At 48.3% G+C, this 6,612-nt stretch overlaps 1 pseudogene; it reads left to right on the top strand.

Moving 5' to 3' along the window:
• The first annotated feature begins 6,127 nt into the window (after window positions 1-6,127).
• LOC101986206 lies at window positions 6,128-6,502 on the top strand (annotated as a pseudogene).
• Window positions 6,503-6,612: the final 110 nt, after the last annotated feature.

Genomic DNA, 6,612 nt, shown 5'->3' on the forward strand with positions numbered 1-6,612 from the left:
GAGAGAGAGAGAGAGAGAGAGAGAGAGAAAGCATAACGGATGGGATGGTCTGATCTACATTTGTATACATGTATGAAATTGTCAAAGATCAAGCAAAAGGCAGAAATATCTAGATTCTCTGACAGAGCCTGTTCTCCAAGCTTTAGGATTTCACATCCCTCTCCCTTTTCTCGGCTGAATCTTGAACCCAGGGCATCATGTATGCGAGGCAAGTGTTCCGCTACTGAGTGAAAACACTGGCGGCATGCGGCCGATGTCATTTTCGAGAAGTAAACCCTCAGCTATAATTTCACTTTTTTGAACCAGGATGGCTTTTCCTAGTAATAAACTCACACATTAGAAAACTACGTCTGAACTTTGGGTACAGAGAATAAGCTCTGTGTTGCCAGCTCTGGTGTGCTGGCCCAAGACTGTTTGGAAACCTTCCATAAGCTATAGAAGGCGGGTCTTAAACAAAGAGATTGAATCTTCAGTCTTCCTAAGGAGATTGAAAAGCAAGAGAAAGTGCCACCGGTCAGCTAGAAATACTGAGGAATTCCTGGGAAATGGCAGCCAGATGAGATGGGATTGTTGGGAGAAACCACAGCCAGAAGGAGGGCAGTTCTGGGCCTTCTCAGCCCAGGACAGCAGGGACAGGAAGGTCCTCAGCTGCCCACGGGTAACTGGCCAGGGACTCCAAGGAAAGCCCACACTGGAGCCTGGTGGGCCATTGTCAATGTCTATGCTTTCTGAGAATCTCTGGAGAAAAGAAGAGAGCAGATGACAGCCCTGGCCCCAACCCCAACTCCTCTAGACCCTCATCGTCATTCCTGGAGGCAATACATACAAATCGTAGATAAGAATATATGAAGATACCCTACCAATAAGAAGTAGAACAAGCTCAATCAAGTCAGCACCGCAGAAGAGGAAAACCAGACCCAAGAAAGAATTAGCATCAAAGGAGACAAAACAAGTTGAAGACTTTGAAGCATGTGTGATTGACACATCACAGGGATAAGAATAGACTTCTCATCCACAGAATACTAATAAATCAGCAGGAAAGAAAAGCCGAGGAAAGAATCTGAGCCGGGTGCAGTGGCAGCACACGCTTTTTGGAGCTACAGGCAGGTGGATGTCTGTGAGTTTGAGGTCAGCTTGGTCCACACAGCTAGTTCTAGGACAGCTAGGTCTACATAGAGAGACCCAGTTAAAAAAAAAAAGACTTAAACTAAGAAAAGACTTAAAATAAAGGAAACAGCCAAAATCAAATCAAAAGGCATAGATGAGGAACACCCCCAAATGACCAGGCCTGTTTCTCAGCACATGGGGGGTGAGGCGGTTGGATTGCCAGGAGAACCGGGCCAACCTTAGCCACATAAAACAAAGAGAGGGAAAGGAGGAGTAGGGAAGGAGGGAAGGGGGAGGGAGGGAGAAGGGGGAGGAAGGAGAGGAGGAAGGAAAGAGGGAGAAGGAGGGAGAGGGGAAGGAGGGAGAGACAAACAGAGAAGGGGGGGCGATAGCTCTGTGTGGCGCTTGCAGCCGACAAGCGCTGATTTCCACTGCTGGGCGCCACATGGTGGACAAAGAGAACGGACTCCCAGAGGTTGTCCTTTGACCTCCACACATGTGCTGCTGTGCTTCGCTTGGCTAAATCACAGGAAAGAATGCCAGGCTATGCTCTGTTTGGCTGAGTATTCGTTAGTTTGGACTGTGCCTGTCTTCTGGCTGTTAGAAACACACCACGATCAACATGTGTGCTCAGGGTGTGGAAACACATCTCCTTTTCTTGGGCTTCCGTCTAAAAGGAGAGCTGCAGAGTTGGACGGTAACTCTGCTTCGTGTGTCGAGAAACTACCGGGCCCTATTCCAAAACAACCGCCTAAGTTTGCACCTCAGCAGCTGAGCGCAGGCTTCTGGTTCTTTGGCATCATTCTTGGTAATGTCTGACTTGTTGTTGTTGTTTTCTGTAGCTGTGCTAACATAGAGGTTGAAGGAGAGGGCGAAGTCGTTTGATTTCCATCCCAATAGGACGTTGGGCATCTTTTCATGTGCTTTATCGATGGATTTTGTTCTTCAAATTGTTCTTCAAACTCTGTTGTGAAGTTGTGTGACCCATCTTCCCGTGAGTTCTCTGCGTGTCCTCAGGACAGGCCCTTTGTCAGATTTCCATCCTCGAGTGTCGTCACAGACTAACACGTGCCTTTAAATGTCCCTTGGCACCTTTTTTCTTAACAGTTTGCACAGTTTGTGAGGAATTGGGATTATTTCTTTAAATGTTTGGTAAATTGGCCAGAAAAGCTACTGGGTATCTGCTTTTTCTTAATACCAGTTCAACCTCTTTGTTGAGTCTAAGTTAGCTTGGTCTGCTTTGGACCGCTGTGAGGAAACCCCAGGACTGAAGCTACGTAGGAAAAAAAGGGCATATTCCACCTCCTGGAGGCAGGAGCTGCTGCAGGGGCCATGGAGGGGTGCTGCTTACTGGCCTGCTCCCCAGGGCTAGCTCAGCCTGCTTTCTTATAGAACCAGTCCAGGGATGGAACCACCCACAATGGTCTGGGCCCTCCCATTCGAACCATTAGTCTAGAAAATGCCCTACAGACCTGTCTACAGTCGATCTGAAGGAGGCGTTGTCTCAACTGAGGTTCCTCTTCCCAGCCAGCTCTAGCTTGTATCAGGTGGATAAACAGCTAATCAGGACAAAAGCCTATTTAGAATTTCTGTTTATTTTTGGGTGAGTGTGCTCATCGTGTGTGTGTGTGTGTGTGTGTGTGTGTGTGTATGTGTGCTAACGTGTGCACCACAGCACCTGTATGGAGGTCAGAGGACAACCTAAGTTGAATGTTGGTCTTTATCTTCCACCTTGTTTGAGATGAGCCTTCCTGGCTGTTCTTGTGTGGCATATGCCAGGCCAGCTGGCTGACCAGTTCCCAGGATCCTCCTGTGTCCACCTCCTGTCTCCCTGTAGTGGGATGCTGGGATTGCAGATATTAGAACTACACTCAGGCTGTGTGTGTGTGTGTGTGTGTGTGTGTGTGTGTGTGTGTGTGTGTGTGTGTGTGTGTTTGGAACTCAGAGTTACAGACCTCAGGTTTATTTGGCGAGAGTTTTACCCCTCAAGCCATCTTCCCGGACCTCCCCCCCTTCTCTTTCTTGGTGTGAGGACTGAAGTGCAGGCTCATTCTGGCTCCAGAAGCGTGTTCTCCCACTGATGTACGTGCCCAGGCCTCTTTCACACTTTTGGTTTGGAAACAGGCTCTAACTGACTTGCTCCAGTTGGCCTTAAACCCACTCTGTAGCCCAGGCAGGCTTTAACTTGGAATCCCCCTGCCTCCTAAAGCAGCTGACCTTACACGCTTGTGCTATGAGGCTCCGCTTTGAGAACTTCTGCTCTTGTTTATAGAAAGTTGTCCATTTTGTCTAAGTTGTCTAATTTTTTTGGCATACAACTTAAACAACTTATTTAATTGACAGATAAAAGAGTGTTTTAATTTTTTTTGTTTTTCAAGATAAGGTTTCTCTGTAGCTTTGGAGCTTGTCCTGGAACTAGCTCTTGTAGATCAGGCTGACCTTGAACCCACAGAGATCTGCCTGCCTCTGCCTCCCGAGTGCTGGGATTAAAGGTGTATGCCACCACCTCCTGGCTATGTTTTAATCTTATATAATGTGATGGTATGAAATACATACAATGTACAAGTATATATTGTAAGATGTTAAATTAAACTAATTAACAAACATCTTCCTTTCCATATTTGGGGTAATAACACATCATAGTCATTCTTTTACATTTTTTTTTGTTGTTTTTTGAGACAGGGTTTCTCTGTAGCTTTGGAGCCTGTCCTGGAACTCCCTTTGTAGACCAGGCTGGCCTTGAACTCACAGAGATCCACCTGCCTCTGCCTCCCGAGTGCTGGGATTAAAGGCATGCGCCACCACCGCCCGGCTCCTTTTACATTTTTTTTAAACTATTTTTTTAAATAAGTTTAATTAAATTTATTTTATGTGTATGGGTGTTTTTCCTGCAAATATTTCTGGGCACCACGTGCATGCTTGGTACCTTTGGAGGCCAGAAGGGGGTGTTGGATCCCCAGAGACTAGAATTACAGACAGTGGTCACCCTCCATATGGGTGCTGGGAACCGAGCCTGGGTCTCCTGCTAGAGCAGCCAATGCCCTGAGCTGTGGAGCCATCTCTCCAGTCCTGTATTTTCCCATAATACATCAGTTCTCGTCACCTTGCTCTTTCAAAATGTATTCCTTCTAGCTGTCTTCTCTCCCTTCCCAATAACCTTCCCCAAGCTTCTGCTGACCATTATCCTCCCAGCTTCAGGGAACTCTTTAGACACAACATACAAGTGAGCTCATGTGAAATTTGTCTCTTCGTGCCTAGCATATTTCACTTAACATGGTATCCCTTAGGTTCAAACACATTGTTGCAAATTGTCGGCTTTCATCTTTTTTTAAGTCTACAGTTGTTAAAGCGTTCCTTCATGATCCTTATGAGTCTGTAAAGTCGATAGCGATGTCTCCTCTTTCTTTTCTGATTCTAGTAACTCGAGTCTTCCCCCCACCAAAGATTTGCAATTTGGTTACTCATTTAAAACGAATCATGCTGTGACTTTGTTGTGTTTCTCCATTATTTTTCTATTTTCTATTATTACTTTCTCCTCCAGTCTTCTTCCTTGCTGCTATAGAGCAGCCCATGGCAGGGCTATTCTGGCACACAGGCCTTAGAGCTGCCTCTTCCTCAGTTTTCCAAATCAAATGATTCAGAAAACCTGGCTAATTCTGTGTCACTGTGGATTTTAGACCTGCCCTCCCTTCCCTACCTCCCCATTCTTCTTCCTGTCCGTGCCATGATGTGAACCCCCAGGTCCTTTTTCATGTGTGTTCTGGGAGGAGATTAAGGGTCCTTCTGCACCCCTCAGAGCTCACAGCCTTACCTGTGCTGTAGCCATGGCTTTCTAAGGTCTGATGCATTTGGGGACTTCCAAGTATATAAACCCAAGTTCTAAGGGGCATCTACTCATAGCCACCCTGCCCCAGCCCCTGAGATTCAGCCAGAAAGTCATGTCATTTCCCCTGGGTACTGTCTCTGGAAGTGTTCTGCTGCTGTGGCATTTCATGTTGAGCTCCAGGGACAACTTCCCCGAAGATCAATTAGACCGCGCTAATTGAACTTGGCTTTTGGTGATCTCCGTAATCACACAGATGTCCTGTGGGGAGCCAAGCTCTCCAGTGTTCTGAATGCCTTGGGTGTTTCTCATACCCTCGGGTCCTGGGGAGTTCCCTGTTCTTACCCTAAATAATTAAAACCGGTTGCTCAGTACAGGTTGGAGAGCAGGCTTCAGCGCCCTTAAGCAGGAGACAGAAACAAGTGTGGTGGGTTTTCTCTATCATGAGGCCTCTCAGCAGGTGCACCAGTGATACTCTGGAGAGGACCAGTCTGCCTTCTGCTGTATGACCGCCTCATTGGAGGATGCTTACCTCTCTCTGGCTCTTGCACGCTAAGCGTGGACTCCATCATTCTGACAAGTTCAGTGTCCTTTATGTTTGCATGTGCGGTCCAGGAGAGCAGCTCTGCCCAGGCCTGATCTAAAAGACATCAAGAGGATGTCCTTGGCAAGGCTCTCACTGAGGTTCCCCGAAGCAAGCGTCATCTGTTCTTCTCAGGTCCTCCTTGGCTTGGTCCTGGGTTTTCAGCCCTCTGCTTTCAGCGGCTGTGTTGGATTCTTCTTTGCTTTGCCCAGAACAGGACACAGCTAGGAGCACCAGGGGTGGGGAGCAGTTCTGCCCAGAGGTGTGCCATTTAGCGAAGGGTCATCTTGGAAGAGTGAATCTCAGCAGAGGAGATGCCTCCATGAGATTTGTCCTATAGAGGACATTTTATTCATTAGTGGTTTATGTGGGAGCACCCAGGCCACTGTGGGTTATCACACTCCTGGGCAGGTGGAGCAAGCCAGGAAGCAGCATTTCTCCATGGTCTCTGCTTCTGTCCCTGTCCTGACTTCCTCAGTGATGGGTTGTGGCAGGGGAATGTAGGCCAAATGAACCCTTTCCTCCCCAAGCTGCTCTGACACGGTGTTTTAGCACAACGCTAGAAGCCAACGCAGGAGGAGTAGCTATGCAATAAAAATCACATTGCACTTCCTGTCGCCGCCGCCATCGGAGAGGAGCAGCCATGGCCCTGCGCTACCCCATGGCCGTGGGCCTCAACAAGGGCCACAAGGTGACGAAGAACGTAAGCCAGCCGAGGCACAGCCGGCGGCGCGGGCGCCTCACAAAGCACACCAAGTTCGTGCGGGACATGATCCGGGAGGTGTGCGGCTTCGCGCCCTACGAGCGGCGCGCCACGGAGCTGCTCAAGGTGTCCAAGGACAAGTGCGCGCTCAAGTTCACCAAGAAGCGGGTGTGCACGCACGTACGCGCCAAGAGGAAGCGGGAGGAGCTGAGCAACGTGCTGGCCGCCATGAGGAAGGCGGCGGCCAAGAAGGACTGATCCCCTCCCCGTTTTCAATAAACGTTGCTGTGGCAAAAAAAAAAAAAAAACCCAAAAAACAAAAACAAAACTTAAGATGAAGCATCACTAGGGTATACATGGCCCTGCCTGCTCCGTAGCCGGATCTCTCGAAAGAGT

This window comes from Microtus ochrogaster, linkage group LG5, assembly GCF_000317375.1.
Source record: "Microtus ochrogaster isolate Prairie Vole_2 linkage group LG5, MicOch1.0, whole genome shotgun sequence".
Taxonomy (NCBI): Eukaryota; Metazoa; Chordata; class Mammalia; order Rodentia; family Cricetidae; genus Microtus; species Microtus ochrogaster.